The sequence below is a fragment of the Dendrobates tinctorius genome, unplaced genomic scaffold, assembly GCF_039654945.1.
Source record: "Dendrobates tinctorius isolate UK_male_01 unplaced genomic scaffold, ASM3965494v1 ptg000203l, whole genome shotgun sequence".
Lineage (NCBI taxonomy): Eukaryota > Metazoa > Chordata > Amphibia > Anura > Dendrobatidae > Dendrobates > Dendrobates tinctorius.
Genome location: NW_027361870.1, coordinates 18,703,203 through 18,722,362, shown reverse-complemented (window position 1 = coordinate 18,722,362; position 19,160 = coordinate 18,703,203). Strand labels below are relative to the sequence as shown.

The 19,160-nt window shown below is 43.1% G+C and overlaps 1 protein-coding gene across 8 annotated transcripts in view; it reads left to right on the top strand.

The window, feature by feature from the left end:
• Window positions 1–501: 501 nt before the first annotated feature.
• Window positions 502–19,160, top strand: part of PLCB4 (phospholipase C beta 4) — a 380,991-nt gene continuing 362,332 nt past the window's right edge. For 3 of the 8 annotated variants that reach the window (XM_073553855.1, XM_073553857.1, XM_073553852.1), the window contains exon 1: window positions 511–671. The gene's annotated coding sequence lies outside the window, so the exon portion shown is untranslated. The other 5 variants (XM_073553858.1, XM_073553856.1, XM_073553861.1 and 2 more) reach the window with 4 other exon arrangements.

The following is a 19,160-nucleotide window of genomic DNA, read 5'->3' as shown; positions in this document are numbered from 1 at the left end:
AGATTTTTTTTCAGTGTGAAGATCAAACACGAAAAAATCTCCTCCGCCCTGCTAGTACCGCTCTCCGCAGCGTTCCCGCTCGTCTAAACGTCCCCAAACCATAGTGCCAGATAGTCTAACGTGTTTACCACAAGAATTTTTTTCTTTCCACAAAAAAAATGGCAAATGCGAATATAGACTGCGATCTCCTCAGGTGTGACCACAACATTCCCATTAATGTACAGGACTTATGGAAGTATACATTGCGCGTAGCTGACATTCTGCACCAAGCTGCCCCAGGGAAACAGGGCGCAACCCATTCTGCAAGGTGACAGAGGCCGCTGGAGAGAAGCCGCGGGTCCCGGTTCCTCCGGTGACAGAGGAGAGAACTGCGCACATAAGAGGCAGCGCGGACGCGGTAGGAGAGCAGTGTGCGCGCTCCCGGTCCTCTCGCAGTGTGCGCGCTCCCGGTCCTCTCAGCCGCGGCAGCAGAAGAGCAGGGTGCGCGCCCCGGGAGGAGGTGCCGGGGCCGGACTCCAGGAGCAGGACGAGCCGCGCGCACCCGCCCCTCCAGGGACTGACTGCTGTCTCGGCTTCTCTCTCCCGGACCTGGCAAGTCCTAATTAGAAGAAGGAGAGGAGCATATAAAGGGGGAGCCGGCTGTGCAGGGAGCAGTCGCCGCAGACACTGAGGTTAGCAGCCGCCGGGGACGGTGGGGGGATCGCGGCATGGTTTGGTGACATCTGCAGCAGCTGATGGCAGAGGAGACAATCGCATGGTCCTGATCGCCTCCGGCACCGGGCTGCTCCGTGCATCTCTGCGGGATCTCGTGCCCGTGCATTACCGAGAGCTCCCGGTGGTGAGTTTCCTTGTGCCAGCCGTGCCATGGGGCAGCCGATGGGCAGAGCATCGCACAGCAGCAGAGCAGTCCTGCTGACAGCTGCCCGGCTCCAGCACAGGCTCCTGATGCCTGCAGGACAGCACATGCAGACCCCAGGGGCGGTGTGTCCGTGGAGGGTGTGCCAGCCTTGCCATGGGGCAGCCGATGGGCACCTCATCCTGTGGTGGTGACACAAGCAGTGCCAGGCTGCACAGCAGGGAGACCACCTGCCCCTGTCTGGTAGGTGGCATGTGTGCCAGCCATGCCATGGGGTGGCAGATAGGTAGAGCACATCCTCTTTACTGATGGGGGCATCCTGGCTGTCATGTATTGGGATGAGAGCCCTGCCACCATTTCCCTGGTGGTTGCCTGCAGGCCCTCCTTGCTGGCCAACCTGCACTGTTACTCTGTGCCCTTTGCTGTAGTAGTTTCACCCTTTTGCTCTGCGCCACTTTCCCTAATACGCTGGGAAAATGTGTTGCCTGCTTCAAACCCATTGGCCGACGCTGCCAGCTGCACATCAAATGCAGTGCGTGGTGCCTGCGTCCCGGCTGTCAAGTAGTTAATGATCCATGCCAGTTTTGTATTGTATCATTGGTCTGACTTAACTTTTGTTGATATTAGATGTGAATTGGACGATCTGGCTGGCATTAATGGTGTTCCCGCACACGGGCTACTGTGGAAATAATAAAAGGACACTTTTATTGGATTGATAGCTTTCACCAATGTATGGGGTGGTGGGATTTCGGGACTACACAACATGTAATGTGCCCATGTAATGTATATATAGTAAACTGATATAAATATATATAATAAACTAATATATAAAATGAGCTAATATATAAATATGTAATAAACTAATATATAAATATATGTATATTTACATATATACTGATATATATGGTAATGTATAATGTAATATATTAGTAAAAGCCTCTTTAACCCTTGAAGGCGGGTCCTGGGACACAGTAGGACAAGTGCTCTTCTCCTGGAGTGAGACGTGGAGTTCAGTATTGGCGTTGGGCAGGGATCTCCCTGTCATTATCATCATTATTATTATTGCCGTGCATGGCTGGTGAGTGAGTCACAGTATTTAGTGTGCCACATGGTACCTGCTAAGCGTCTTTCTCAGCTTTTGATTGTCAGTTTGTTATTTTACAGAACAGTCACTTAAAATGAAGTCGAGGAAAAAATATGGCCTGGAAGACGTTCAACTAATAAATGTCAATAATAAGTCACGCTAAGTAGAGGATAAAACTGACAGTGACATAAATAGCGACTTTTATTTTACTAACTGCGGGATTGAGACACAAGTGATTGTGAGACTATTTAGAAAGTTTGGAAAGTTTTGGGGTCCTAACAGTTTGACTAGATATTAGGGTAGAGCATTAAAAAGAAGACGTCATACAGAAGAGTTTAGCAGTTCTGTCCATGTTTCTCATCTTTGGTCTTCTCCCTATAAGTAGGGTTTCTCAGACTTCTTTTGAGGTCTTGAGGTTGCTCAATTGCATATTTATGGCTGAATCCATCCATTTTTTGAGGCTGTTCTCATACTTCATTCTCTGTTCAAGGCTTTCAAATATTCCGGTCTGAGCAAATGTGTAAAATAGCGATTTACCTATTGTCTCATACAAGGTCAGTTGATGTGATAGAAGACCACCATGCCTTATGATGGGATGGGTTTCTGTTAGTGTTCGGAGAGAGAAAATCGCAGCATGCACAATTTGCATCTGTAAAACGGATTGCACTTGGTCGTGGGACCGTAGGGAACATCTGACTGCACTTGAATCATAAATATATATATATATATATATATTGTATGTATATATATATATATAAAATATATAATAGTAATAAAGGAACACGTACAAAACATGTTTTGGAATTTAGAATGTTTTTGTTTAGTCAGTATTCTTCTTTGTATCATGGGTATGTCATGAAGAAGCCCACCATTAAGAGGGCAGGACATTCTGGTGAATATCTGTTCATATAGTAACCGGAAATTAAAGGGGCTGACCAGTGAAAACAAGTTGTCCCCTATCTGCAGGATAGGCACTGTAATTACTTAATGATCGGTGGGGGTCCGGCCACTGACATCTGCACCAAATGGCAGAACAGTGATTTTTTTTTTTATCTCCAATAGGGCACTTTTATCCCTGTTACAAAATGGAGCAGTAGGTAAGATCCCAAACTGCTGCTGCCTTCATTCTCTACTGGCTGCTGGAAAAAGTCGGGGATAGGGAACCCCATAGGGAATGAAGGAAATAATGATCGTGCATGTGCACTGCCGCTCCATTATAAGGGGGATAAAAGTGCCCTGTACTGATGATGTGTGTGGGTTCCAGCGACTAGACCCCCACGATCAATAAATTATCACCTATGCTATGAAGAAGTGAAGTTTGTTTTCACTGATCATCCCCTTTAAAGACTATCTGATGGGATATAGTAATAATTTGATTCCTTTCTCCACTGGTTATAGATTTACCTTTTTGAACTTTTTCTAACCTGTCATTCTCGTTTGAACTCCGGATGGGAGATTAATTGGGACAAGACCAGATGTGTCAGACAGGTTGGTCGGGACCTTTTGTGAATTCAGGAAATATATATTTAAAGTGGAAGTTTTCACGACATGTTTGAGGAAATACTTGTATTTCCTGTGAAATTAAAGATTTTTGGAGCATTTTTTTTCATAACTATGCTGTGCTGTCCTCTGTAATTCCTCCTAGAAATATATAAAATGTTGGTGGGTGTTACCATTCCTATTGTCCGTGGATTGTAACCTTTCACCATCAGGAAGCACGGATTGGACGGACGGTTAGACTGTGTAGGGACAAACCCTATAATGTCTACTTATTAATTTATTCTTGAATTTCTAGGAGGAATAATGAAGGAACAGCATAAAACAGAATTTTCAGAAAAGGGTCTCCCAAAATTGGTATGTAATGAAGAATACAAAGAATAGACTTGTCAAGAATGCTAACAGATCCCCTTCAAGACTATGAAATGTGGAACGTATTCTAGTGAGCATTGCTGATACATAACATCAGTAAATGTTTCTCATACAGATACATCTTTCTATAAAAAACTTAGGTTCATTGATGACGTTTGGAAGTCCCTAACAAAGGAGTTGAGTCATTGATTGTCCTAGTTTTCCTCTTGAAGAGACGCCTCAGGCAGTAGGATACAATAGATCAAGTCACACAGTTATCCTTCTCGGTGGTTTAATACATGAGTTATATTGACCTTGGGGACAAGGCTAGAATAATGTACATTATTGTGTGTGTTTTGGAATAATAAATCATTTACCAAATTGTGAGAGATCCATCAATACATGAACACAGAGGTTACCTCCTAAGGAAACCCCAATGTTTGTGGGATCTTGGTTGAGCGTTCCCTGAGTGACCAAGAGTTTTTACATTCATAGAATGAATAGCCAATCGATTTTAATATGTGAAAGGAAAACACTTGTAAAATTAGGCTGCGCTGGTGGAAGAAGATGTCTTGCTTCAAGAAGATATGAAGAAGGTTCTTTTAGTGGTTCTGCTTCCAAGCTTTCAAAAATTTATTGGATTAAAAAATATTAATAGTTTCCATGAAGAGTGTAGACACTGCTACGCTTTTCGAACATCCATTGTATTCTTTAACAAAGCTTTTCTATTAATATTTTTTAATCCAATAAACTTTTGGAAGCTGGATCATCTTTTATAATTTCCACACGTGGTTCCTTGTAGATCCATGCCTCCTGGGATGCCTAACTGGGGTGAGCTACCGTAGTTATTCTCTTTCTTTTATTAGTACAACTTGTTTCAACGCCGGACTGTCGTTTTTTTTTACTTACTTTTTTTACTTCTTACTTCACACCAGTCCGACGTACCAATAAAAGAACCTTCTTCGTATCTTCTTGCAGCAAGACATCTTCTTCCACCAGCGCAGCCTAATGTTACAAGTGTTTATATTCCGTTTATGGACTTTCATCAACCACAACACAGCATCTGGTAGAACTATTAATAGGGGCATCCGACCATCCCCTAGCTGAGCAATACTTCTTTAGTTTCATGCTTTTCTTCCTTAAATTGGGTCACCCTATTGTGTGCCCTATCCCCACAGTTCCTAATACAAAGATTTTAATCTAGTGATGCTTGACATAAAGGAAGGCAGATCCGTTAGCGAAACACAACCAGAATGTAACAATGGCCAAGAATTTTGTGTGCATTGCCTAAAGTTGGGTGGGGGTCCTCCTAATTATGCAGGGGATCCTCAATGCTAAAAAAGATTGTCAATCAATGCTATAGCATCTCAGTATTTTCTAGTTCTCTATTCGGGCGTCCGTGGTGGATGTTGTTGAAGCCGCTATTTGCAGTCTCAGAACAATGGCCATTAGGAATAGTGATTGTATCTGGCAGGGGATGTAATAATTCAGATTATAGTGGGATTATGGTCCATTTGATTGCCAGCTAAAATCACCATAAATCAGGAGCTATTGTAGAATCAGGTTTAACATTTGCTTTGGAGACGAGTATAATAAAGATATGATATGCACTTTAATATCTGGTATATAAGGCGTCCCCAAGAACCACATGATGCTCGGCCTCATTGGAAGCTGTTGTATTATTCAGCACGGGAGACTGATTTTCTCCGTTCTTACTCAACCCTTTAGTTCCTGGAGAGGCCTTTACACTTGGAAATGAGCTGTATGGGTTAATACCAGGCTAAACCTGCTGGTAATGTCATGAAGGGTGCACTTTCCATGCCGTCTCGGTGTGTTTGTAATAGAGGTTTAATCTTTCATGAGACTCTTCTATTTTTCCTTGTCGAGCTGGTTTTGCAGATTGTTCATCAGCGATTCCAAGTTTCAGTGTTTTTTTTTTAATAGGGAAGTCTTTTAGTGTTTTTTTAGAGGGGGCATTTTTTCATATTGCCGAGAGAAGGTTTTGATTGATTGTTCCTTTCTGTGATCTTCGTTGTCATTTTTTTATGGTCACACAGTGGTACTGAATATTTATTAGCTAGTTGAAGTGTGGAGGTGTAGGGGAGACCACAAAGTTCAGACAGCTTCCCTATAGAAATCTCTGATCATCATCAAAAAGGGCTCAAGCTCAAAACTGGACTTCTCTGAGCCTAAGGAAGCAAAAAAAAAATCAGATTAAAGTTGACCGAAATGGCCGATTTCAACCTTGACAAATGATGGTTGGCTTGGTTTCAACTGATTATCAACCAATGAATGTTCTTTGCAGCACTGGGGTCTTGGCTTCAAATCCCACTAAGGACAACATCTAGAGTTTATATGGAGTAAGGAGTTTGTATGTTCTCCCTGTATTTGCGTGGGTTTCCTCCGGGTTTTACAGTTTCCTCCTACTCTCCAAAGACATCCTGATAGGGAATCTAGATTGAGACCCCCAATGGGGACAATGATGTCAGTGGAATTAGTGGCTCTATATTAGAGAGTAAAATTAATGAATTATTGTTCAGGACACCGGTTGAGCAAGTTGGCTTTTTTTGCAGCTGATGATCAGCACTAGCTGAAATAACCCAATATTGGCCAGATAGTCTGTGATATATTTTGGGCCATCATCAAAGAATCATGGGTCTGCCCATATTGTTCTTATGTGTATTGGGGCCTTTAGATGTAGGGATTACTGTAATAGGGGCACCAGCCTGAGGAACCTAATTAATAACTGAATATGGAAACCTCTTAAAGTTGACTAACAGATGGTTCATATGATATTGCACTGAAACAAGTGGTATGTTCATATCTGTGTTATATAACAGCCAACCCTCTATCTAGAGAGCTGTCACTACATACTAAGTTTACCTGTAGCCATTATTCAGATTACTGACATTTGGTGGTTTTTACAACCATTCTGAGCAGCTAATGGCCATTTCCATCAGTACAGTCGTCATACATCTATTGCCATTTTTAGCACAAGTTCGATTCTATTGACATATGTATTGGTTATGATGATTTTTATAAGTGCACAATCAGTTTTGATAAATGATAAAGATTTAGCAATAACCATTACAATCAAAGCATAATTAATCAGAATGATTATTGCTCCATATAGTTCTGCATTCGGTTGGAGCATCTTCATTTTAGCTGCTCTATGTTATTTTTCCTCTAGCTCAGATTCTCCCTTCGGATCTTTATAATATGTCTTTATACAGAGTGTAACACGTTCTGCCGGCAGCGCAGCATTGAAAGCGTTTCTAAAAAGTATTTTTCATGGCTGTGCATTCTTCTAGCATTTATAATAGTGTTCATAATAAGCGTAGAGTAGATTGGCCGTCAATGAAGAGATGCAGAACAAAAGCAGCCTCTGAAATATCTGTAACCATTGTAAAGGATAATTTTATGAAAAACCTTAACATTCCGGTTTGTCAAGGTGTGAAAGGGGTTTTCCACCCCTGGGCAAACTTTTTGCAAGCAGTGCAGTTGGCCGAACACTTATTAGGCCGCTTTCACACATCAGTTTTTGCCACCAGTCACAATCCGTCGTTTTGTGAAAATAGCGGATCCAGCAAGAGATTCTGCTGGATCTGATTTTTTTCTCATAGACTTGTATTAGCGACGGATTGCGGCGGGTGGCCGCATGTTTCATCCATCATTCTGACGGATCCGTCAGAAATTCTTCATCCGTCGGGCGGATGCAACAGACATAGGAACGTTTTTTGTCTACGATGAAAAGTCAGACAGCGACGGATCCAGCGCCATCCGTCGTTCGCTATAATGGAAGCCTATGGGCGCAGGATCCGTCGCTATCCGTCAAAAGACGGAATCTGGTGACGGATTCCGTTTTTTAAAACTGAGCATGCCCAGAAAAATTTCTATGCCTTTAATTTAACCTCAAAAGCCGTTCTGGCACATAATCTCTCACTCTCTCTCTCTCTCCAGAATTTTATTCCTTTAAAATGCCTACGATGGCTGCTGTGACGGATCCGTAAAAAAAACCAGATCCGGTGCATCAGTGTTTTACAATCTGCGCAGGATCCGTTTTTTTCACACTTTTGACGGATTACGATTGATTCTAAAAAACTGATGTTTGAAAGAGGCCTTATACACACTGTTAGGATTCAGCTCTGCCAACAAGATGGAGCATCAGTGACTTGATGTCTAATGTGCGATAAGCATACCTGTGGTCACGACCGGGAAAACTACTTTCTCATCTCCAATGTTCTATTGAGAGAAGTGGATGAGAATCTAGTTATCATGTAATCGCAAGTATGCAAATTGGGTTCATGTGGCAGCCACTCAAGCCAGGTATTAGAGCCCAATCGTAACAGTGTGTATCATTCCACACTGTTAGTATTTGTACAAACAACAATTCTTATATTGACCTATGTACCATAGATAGGAATGCACCCTATTGGAAATCAGGCCTGTGGAGTCAGAGTTGGAGTAGTGGAGTCGGAGTTGGTGTCCATTTTGGTGGAACCGACATTGAAGTGGAGTCGGTGTGAAATGGACCGACACCTAACATATATAATAAATTGGGTACAATGCAGGATGTGCTGTAAATGTTTTCATAAGAATTTGGTGAAGTTGTGAAATGGCCTATAAATGTCTGTCCTGCTCGTGATCTAAGGATCTCAGCTTTTAGTGGAGATGAATCTGTGCTGCACTTTATGTACATGCTCAGTAGTGAGGCAGTGCTGTGGGGTCAGAGTCGTGGAGTCAGGGAGATTGAGAAGTCAGAGTTGGAGTCAGAGGTTTGGCTTAGGCCTCTTTCACACTTCAGTTTTTTACAATCAGTCACAATCCGCCAGGTTTTGAAAAAAAACGGATCCTCAATTTTTTTTTGAGGATCTGTTTTTTTTCCCCATTGACTTGCATTAATGGCGGATTGTGACGGATTGCTGTCCGTTGCATCCGTTTTTTTTGAGGATCCGCCAAAAGTTGCTGTCCGTCACAATCCTCAAAGATTTCCAAACGGAGCTTGTAATGTTTTTTTCTCTGGCGGATCCTCCAGACACAAATTGAACCCGAAATTCTTTCTGGGTGCCGGACAAAAAAAAATCTCTCTCTCTCTCTCTCTCTCTCTCTCGGCCAGCACTTCTTTTAAATTTCCTCATTTTCAGGATCCGTCTGAAAACGGATCCTGTGACATCCATTCACATCAGTTAAAAACGGATCTGCTTGTCTGACTTTTTGGCGGATTTCAACTGATGCAAAAAACTGAAGTGTGAAAGAGGCCTTACCAACTCCACAGCCCTGTTGTAAATACTAAACAGCATCCCTTGGGCTAGCTCAAAGGGATAAAAAGGTGCAATGAGAATCCACTAATCATAAAACAATTATTTATTAAATATATTTAAAAACAGTTTCCAATCATTAAAAGGCAGTTACCATAGGGGTTCAAAAGTAGAACAGGCAATGAAAAAGTTTATATACCATATGGTAGTCTCACATATAGTAACATGTTATTACCCTCTTATACCCTTATTCTACATTTTGCCATTTCTCTGTAATTTCTTATTGAATTATATGAATAAATAGAAATCTGGGTTTTACCACTCACCTTGTCAAAGGGGTGTGTCCCAACAGAGTCTGGATAGTGTCAAATTTTGCAGACACCCCCTCCCTTCCATCCATACCCCCGGGGCCGGATTTGCATGTTTCTATCCCCTAGGCAAAAGAACATAATTCTGCAACCCCTCCCCACCTTAAAAAGTTGATAAGAAATGTATTGATTGGAAAGTTGTCACGCCCGCTGAAATGAACGTCATCATCACACGTCTCATCATGTTGGCGTTTCCTGAGAATCAAACGCTTTTCCTCACGATCACATACTTTCTTTTCAGAAATGTTGAGAGATTTTTCCTCGTATAAATCAAACTGTTCTCGCAGTTCTGTCAAGAACTTTACTAGTGATTGGAGAACTTCCGCAACGTCCACAACATCAATTTCCACATTTTAGATGTACTTGGTGTAATCTGAGTAGCACCGTTCCCTAAAACTGTGCCGCGAACGCTGCTTCAAGTCTTCGCAGCTTGATGAGTATACCTCCAGCTTCTGTTCAAGTCCCTGATTTTTGGGTTTTGTCACTTACGAGGTATTTCAGAGCAGCTATGAAGGCAATTGATATATAAGAAGTCAATGATTATTCACTTATGTAGTGTGTGAGAGAGAAATAGCAAATGCTTTTTGCCTGTGACTGAGCAAAGCAGCGCAAGCTTCAGAGATGGGCAACGTAAATGTACCGCCTATTTTATTTAATGTATATGGATGTAAATTTAAAAAGCAGCATTATATCTAGCCTTTTCCAAATAATACTGAAAGATTTGTAAATATTTGATTATTTCTTCTCTTATATGTATATCCGTCCCCCCGACTGTTGCGCCCTAGGTCATGGCCTAGGTTAAGCTTATGGGAAATCCGACCCTGCATCTCCCCCTTCCTCTCCCCTGTTAACACCTAGCTGTTAATTTATTCACGTACCATTAAAAAGTTCTAAGACAAAAGAAGAGACTCTTAAGGTACTGTCACACTTAGCGATGCACCGGCGATCCCGACAACGATATGACCCAGTCAGGATCGCTGGTGCGTCGCTAAGTGGTCGCTAGTGAGCTGCCACACAGGCAGATCTCACCAGCGGCATAGCAGCGGTCGGAGGTCGCTACTTACCTGTCAGACGAGGCGATGAAGACGTCCTCCCGCCCGCGTCCACGCGTCGCTCGTCGCCACAGCAGGAAGCTGATGACGAGAAGCGGCCCAGGACGTTCTTGCGCGATCAGCGATGAGCAGCGGGGGAGCCGGTCGGAGGTAAGTATCAGACATAGCGATATCGCTAGCAATATCGCTGCTACGTCACAAAACCAGTGACATTATAGTGATATTGCTAGCGATGTCGCATAGTGTGACGGGGCCTTTAGTCACGGAAGATTGCCTAACACAATTATATACAATTAAAGCAAAGTTTCACCCATAAAACATTTCAAAGTGAATTTTACACCTAAATATTAAAGGAAGCAAATTACAGGGACATGCCTCTTCTCCTATAGGACAAAACTGCTCTCTTTGTCCTTTTCCTTCTCTCTCCTCTCCTATCCAGCAGCCTATCAGTCACCACTAAGGAGGGCCAGGGGAATTCTTCCCTCATGAATACTATGAGTCTGCTGTATACATTGCTCTTTTTCATAAGCCAAAACTGCTCTTTCTCTCCTTCCTTTTTCCCCAATTAGAATTGATGGGCTTCTGTGTCAATATTTCCAGCAGTCTATCAGCCACCACTAAGGAGGCCCCCCGGCCCTCCTTAGTATTCTTGACGGGAGAATCCCCCTATTCTCCCTTCATTAATATGTGTCTGCTGTATACATTGCTCTCTTCTATAAGCCAAAACTGTTCTCTCTGTCCTTCCTTCTGCCCCACTTAGAATTGATGGGCTTCTGTGTCAATATTTCCAGCAGTCTATCAGCCACCACTAAGGAGGCCCCCCGGCCCTCCTTAGTATTCTTGACGGGAGAATCCCCCTATTCTCCCTTCATTAATACGTGTCTGCTGTATACATTGCTCTCTTCTATAAGCCAAAACTGTTCTCTCTGTCCTTCCTTCTGCCCCACTTAGAATTGATGGGCTTCTGTGTCAATATTTCCAGCAGTCTATCAGCCACCACTAAGGAGGCCCCCCGGCCCTCCTTAGTATTCTTGACGGGAGAATCCCCCTATTCTCCCTTCATTAATACGTGTCTGCTGTATATATTGCTCTCTTCTATAAGCCAAAACTGTTCTCTGTGTCCTTCCTTCTGCCCCACTTAGAATTGATGGGCTTCTGTGTCAATATTTCCAGCAGTCTATTAGCCACCACTAAGGAGGCACCCCGGCCCTCCTTAGTATTCTTGACGGAGGAATCCCCCTATTCTCCCTTCATTAATACGAGTCTGCTGTATACATTGCTTTCTTCTATAAGCCAGAACTGTTCTCTCTGTCCTTCCTTCTGCCCCACGTAGAACTGATGGGCTTTGTGTCAATATTTCCAGCAGTCTATCAGCCACCACTATGTAGGGCCAGGGGGATTATCCCCTCATGAATACTATGAGTTTGCTGTATATATTGCTCTCTCCAATAAGCCAACAGGAGAATAGCTCTGTCTCTATCATTTGCTGCCATTTCTTAGGGTAGCATATGTAGGTGGCAGATACACTTTAAAGTAGTTGTCTCATTGAAAAATATTTAAAATACCCTGCTAGGTTCTTGGATACATTACATTGATTATTTATTTCACTGGACGTCATGTAATAATTTTTCTCCCCTATGGCGGCGCTGCAGGAGAATTGAACACCTGCCTCAAGGCTGCAGCTAATCTCTAGAGATACAAATAGTGGGAAATCCTATTTTATTACATTATTTTCAGATTCTTTGACAGTATGCGGTAGATTCGGAAGTTTAGAGGGACAAAAATTTTAATATACGGTAAATAAATGTCGATCAGTGGAACTGGCAAGAGGAGCCGAACACTGAGCGTGCATTACTTTCAGGATTCTGCTTGATGCATTACTTGCTAAAGATTTCACTATTCCTTTAAAGAACGACACATCAGACATACAATTTTTTATACTGAGGGAGAAATGCAAAACTTTCTCCACTTCCCAGCATGCTTCATATGGTCAGATAGCGGCAATACACCGGATACTTTACCTGTAAGAATGTAATTACCTTCCGAATAATCCCATTCAGGATCCGCGCCTGTAGGCCATACTGACGATTGTATGGAGCTCTGCATTCTCCGAGCAGTAACACTATTCCAAGGGCAGATCATACAGAATTTATGACTGTGCTGATTAAAATCAGATTATTACCTACATTTACATATTTCCAGAAGGATACATATGGTCCATGCAAAATGGTTTTGTTTGTTGCAGTCCTCTGTGTCAGATAGCTGGCAACGGTTTGCTGATTTTTATTTTTGTGTGAATATTTTTAGCGGTTTTTAATCTTTTTTTTAATTAATTTCTTTCAGTTGATGAATTTTCTGTGGCACGTGATGCCACAATAGACAGAACTATAGTATATGGATTATTCAAAATTAAGGGTTTGTTCACACATTACATTTTTTGCAGCGTTTTTTGTTTGGACCAAAAATAGAAGTGGAGGCAGGAAAAATGCTGCGTTCAATACACATGTTTTTCTCTTTTTTTGTAGCGTTTTTACTTTCGTGAAAAACTTTATTCTGTAATGTTTATGTTGCTCTTTGGAAAGATAGAACAATATAAAGGGTGTAAAGCCATAAAAAGTACAAAGCTATACAATGTACATAAAGTAAGAGAACGCTGTGGTTACTACATTATAAGTATATATTTGTATTATTTAATGAATGCAGGATCTATATACTGTAGATGCTTCTCTCATTTCCAATGAAGATTCTATAATTGATGTTTCTTTTTCCTCCATCATCCATTTTACTATAGATATTTTTTGAATGAAATATTATTGCATGCCTTGTATTATTACTATCATAATAATCATTTTTATTTCTATAGCGCCAGTATATTCCGCAGCACTTTACAATTTTAGAGGGGACTTGTACAGACAATAAAGACATTACAGAACAACACATAACTCAGATACCAGGAGGAGTGAGGGTTCTGCTCGCAAGCTTACAATCTATGAGGAAATAGGGGGGCGCATGAAAGATGAATGGTAAAATGTGCTTCTATTGTACGGTCCAGCCATAATATACTAAATAGGGTAAGCACATAATGCATGAACCGATCACCAGCCATTATGTGTACAGTACAGGCACAGGGGGCTATTAAGTGCATGGACGGTATGTGAACAGATGCTATGAGGGTCCTGATTTTGAAAAAAATGTATGGGCAAAACAGGGATAGTTAGATAAGTGAGGAGGGGCGATAGGCCAGTCTGAAGAAGTGCATTTTTAGGGCTCGCTTAAAGGGAACCTGTCAACTGTTTTGGCCGCTATAAGATGCGGCCACTGCCTTTCAGGGCTTATCTACAGCATTCTATAATGAAGATGGGAAGCGACAGACCCGGACCTGCAACCAGGGCTGTGGAGTCGGAGTCGGAGTCGTGGAGTCGGAGTCGGTGCTCATTTTGGTGGAGTCGGAGTCGGAGTTGGAGTCGGTATAAAATGGACCGACTCCGACTCCTAAAATATATAATAAATTGGGTACAGTAGTTCAATGCAGGATGTACTGAATATTTTTTCATAGGAGTTTGGGAAAGTTATGAAATGTCCTATAAATGGCTGTTATATTCCTGATCTAAGGCTACATTCACACACAGTGTTTTTCCTGTGTTTTTTGAGGATACGTTTTTCAGCTGCAAAAGCTGATCATCTTTTTAAAAAACTGCATCACCTGAAAGGTTTTTGAGCTCATAGATAATGTTTTCAATAGCAAAAGCAGATTAGAAATCTGCTCTATCTATCCATTTATCCATATCTGTCTATCCATATCGTATATGTACCAAAAAGAATGAAAACCGAGTAGTACACCAATATATATTCTGTTCTATCTAAATATCTTGATTATTGGATCATAAAAATGATTAAATGTCTGAGGTTCACATTGTACTACAATAAATTTTTCACTTAAATATAAGCAATATGTGTGGGAGTCGGAGTCGGAGTCGTGGAGTCGGAGTCGGAGTTGGAGTCGGTGTAAGGGAAATTGAGGAGTCGGAGTCGGAGTCGCAAGTTTGGCTTACCGACTCCACAGCCCTGCCTGCAACACCCATGGGACCGGATCGCCCGTGTCAGTATAATAAAACTTATTTTTCTTATCTTGCAAGTCGGATCGGGGGCTTATCTACAGCATTATAGAATGCTGCAGATAAGCCCTGAAAGGCGGTGGCCGCATCTTATAACGGCCAAAACAGCTGACAGGTTCACTTTAAAACTGTGGGTATTGGGAATTAATCGAATTGTCCTGGGAAGTGCATTCCAAAGAATTGTTGCAGCACGTGAAAAGTTTTGAATACGAGAATCGTAGATTCAGATAATTGAGAATTCTAATTTTAAGTCATTAGAAGAAAGGAGGGTAGGGGCAGAGTGGTAGAATGAGACGAGGAAGGAGATGTAGGGTGGTGCTGAACCTGCAGAGCTTTGTGGGTCAGAGTAATAAGTTTATATTGAACTCTGTATCAGATGGGAAACCAGTGCAATGACTGTCACAGGGTAGATACATCGGTGTAGTGGTTGGAAAGGAATATGATCCTGGCTGATGCATTCAGGGTGGATTGAGGAAGGCGAGTTTAGTAAGAGGGAGAACGATTAGTAGAGAGGTGCAATATCCCAGATGAAAATGAATAAGAGCTACAGTTAGGGTATGTGCACACGATCCGTAAACGCTGCGGTTTGGACGTTGTGTACTTGTGCAGCGTCCAACCCGCATCGTCCAGATTTTACAGTGCAAAGGGTGGGATTTCAAGAAAATAAGGCAGCACTCTGTAGCTCCACAGCTTGCAAACATGAAATATGAAAATTGAACTGCATTACTGCACTAGAAATATGAAAAATTGAGAATGCTTAGCTCATAAATTGGCTAATTCATGTGTACCTGAAAGTCACGTTAAGACGATTCTCGTTTTCCAGGACCTAACACTGCCAAACCTCTCTTAGACTAAAGTCTTCATCTGTATTTGAACCTGTGAATCTGTCACGCTCGTGCCTTGGTAGATTGGCGCGAGCAAGGGGGTTGTGGCCCCACTGTGCCACAAACCAGACTACCCTGGAAGGGGCATAACTAAGGCAGCGACCTTGGTCTTCACTGGAGCCTCTGATGGAGAGGTCAGGCTTGTGCGGCACGTAGCTGCCAGGTGCCTCTCCAGGGTGGTGTCTGGCTGTGGCTGCTGATCCCACTGGGGAGCAGGACACTAGGACAGGTGCGACTGACAGGCAGGTGAGCACAGCAGGCATGGCTGAGACACTGGCAGGCGGGCACGGCTGAGACACTGGCAGGCGGGCACGGCTGAGACACTGGCAGGCGGGCACGGCTGAGACACTGGCAGGCGGGCATGGCTGAGACACTGGCAGGTGGGCAAGGCTCAGACACAGGGACATGGGCAGGAAGGAGTGATGTATGAAGGAACAGGTAGAGACCTGTTCACACAGCAGGTACTGGTACAGGCAGGAAGGAATGGTGAATAAAGGAAGAGGTAGAGACCTGTTTACACAGCAGGTGCAGGTACTGGTACTGGCAGGAAGGAATGGTGTAAGAAGGAACAGGTACCGTAGAGACCTGTTCAAGCAGCTGGTGCTGGTACTGGTACAGGCAGGAAGGAATGGTGTATGAAGGAACAGGTCTAGACTCTTGTGACTCTGCCTGCACAGGCAGAGTCACAAGAGTACGGAGCATAAGTAGATGGAGAGGACACAAGGATAGACACAACAGAGGAAAGGAGCACAGACAAGGAGACTAACAGACAGAGGTAGGACTGAGTTCAGACAAGGTAATGATGCAAGACAGGGTAAGGGAACAAAGACACAGGGACCAGGATATTCTGCCTCCTGGAGGGCGGCAAGGACAAGTACAAGACAAGGTCAGGAGCATTAGCACAGAGACCAGGATATTCTGCCTCTTGGAGGGAGGACAGACAGGTACAAGGCAAAGCTAGGAGTGAAGCCTCCAGAGAAGGCGAAACACAGGACAGGACCTGGCAGCTCAGTAGCAAGACATTAACTGAGTTAAGACATTGCACAGGCCAGTTCCACAGGGTGGAGCTGCCCTAAATACTAGAGGCCTCTTGGTAATTGGCCAGGGATACATTAGACAGGTGCAGCCTGATTCCATAAGAACCAGAGAGTTCTGGCACCTCCCCCCTATGCACACAGCCAGGAAGCATGCAGAGAGCAGGCAGGAATCAAGAGGCACAGAGCATGGAGCTGGCAGCAGACAGAAGTCACAGCATGAATATAAACACATGGGCCATGCACAAAGTGAACAAGTCTGTAGGACATTGTTCACACCACCAAAAGACTGAAACACAGAAAAATATAGTATAACAAACATAAAAATACTCTGTTGTAAAAAAGTAACAGTAAACAGCAAATGCTAGTAAAAAGATGATAACAAAACAGGGTATTTGGTTGATACGTTTTTTGCAAAAAATGTATACTAAGCCGCTCTACCAAATGTAGTCTATGTTTGGATGTGGCAGTCATTTTTTTGAGCTTGGGATTTCAAGAAATCCCTTGCCCACTATGCGTCCAGAGACGCCTGCGGATCACCCATGGAGACGGACAAGTGGCGTGTCTCTCCAGACCGCAGCATGTCAATTTCTCTTGCGGAGACGTGAGTCTCTGCAAGAGAAATTTCACCAATGCAATCTATTGGACGCGGTGAATTTGCACAGTTCAGTGAGCACATTCGGATTTACCTGCGTTCAACAGGCGGCAGCGCTTTGGATGCAGTGAACATACGCTGCGTCCAAAGTGCTGCCAGTTCCGGATCGCCGGCACATACCCTGAGAGCTTTTGTCGCGTTAAATGAATTAAAGGTAAGAAAAGGCCGAATTCTACCGATATTTTTGAGGTGTAGGTGACATGAGTGGGTGAGGAATCGGATGTGAGGAGTGAAGGAAAGATTTGTATCTTATTACTACATATCTCTCCCATCCAGGTGTTAGATCACGGTTTATGTTGTCCACCGGAACAGAAATAATCTCTGCACGAATCTTTCTGCAGTTAAATGGTCGCCTACTATTTTGATTGCAGAAAAGGTGACTGTTTTCTTCATGCTCTAAAAAATTCTCAAGTGCAGACCTCGTGTGTTTTTATTTTTAGGCACATTAGTACTTTCTTTTGTAAGGAAAGAATAACTGTCTTTGTAGATCAACCTACATCATGGAAAATGATAAACTTAGCAAAAAGTGTAAAATACCGTTTTTATGTACAAAAGCTTTTTTTTCGAGAACAATAAACGTGCGCCTCTGAGTGCTGCTGCAAAATCTTAAGCATAGTCCTTAAAGGGGTTGTCCAGTGAAAATAAGTTATCACCTATCCACCACATAGATAATAAATGATTGATTGTTGGTGGTCAGAATGCAGGGACTTGCAACGATCAGCGGAATGGGACATTTTTATCCCTGACAGGGCACTTTTATCCATTTTAGAACAGAGTAGCAGTGACCGACTGCCGCTGCATTAATTCTCTACAGTGCTGCCGGAAAAAATTGAGGGAATGAATGGAGCGGTGGTGGAACATGGGCTCTTCCGATCCATTCTAAAGGTACTGTCACACTAAAAGATATCGCTAGCAATATCGCTATAACTTGTGACATTATAGCGATATTGCTAGCGACATCGCTGTGTGTGATACTTACCTACAACCCGCTCCCCCGCTGGTTATCGCTGATCGCGCGAGAACGTTCAGGACTGTTTCTCGTCGTCAGCTTCCTGCTGGGGCTTCCTGCTGTGACGACGAGCGACACGTGGAGCCGGGCGAGAGGACGCAGGATCGCCTAGTGTGACAGGTAAGTAGCGACCCCCATCCCCAGCGATGTCGCTGGTGAGATCTGCCTGTGTGGCAGCTCACTAGCGACCACTTAGCGATGTACCAGCGATCCTGACCGCGTCATATCGCTGGTCGGGATCGCTGGTACATCGCTAAGTGTGACAGTACCTTAACAGGCAAAAAAGTTCCCCGTTCTTCTATTCAGTGGGAGTCCTATCAGTCTGACTCCCAACTTACCAATAGGATATCACCTATTTATTTTACTCACTTATATAGCGCTATCATATTCCGCAGCGTTTTACAGACGTCATCACTCTCCTCTCTGGGGCTCATAATCTGAATTCCCAACAACTACAGTGGGGCAAAAAAGTATTTAGTCAGTCAGCAATAGTGCAAGTTCCACCACTTAAAAAGATGAGAGGCGTCTGTAATTTACATCATAGGTAGACCTCAACTATGGGAGACAAACTGAGAAAAACAAATCCAGAAAATCACATTGTCTGTTTTTTTTTCATTTTATTTGCATATTATGGTGGAAAATAAGTATTTGGTCAGAAACAAGCAATCAAGATTTCTGGCTCTCACAGACCTGTAACTTCTTCTTTAAGAGTCTCCTCTTTCCTCCACTCATTACCTGTAGTAATGGCACCTGTTTAAACTTGTTATCAGTATAAAAAGACACCTGTGCACACCCTCAAACAGTCTGACTCCAAACTCCACTATGGTGAAGACCAAAGAGCTGTCAAAGGACACCAGAAACAAAATTGTAGCCCTGCACCAGGCTGGGAAGACTGAATCTGCAATAGCCAACCAGCTTGGAGTGAAGAAATCAACTGTGGGAGCAATAATTAGAAAATGGAAGACATACAAGACCACTGATAATCTCCCTCGATCTG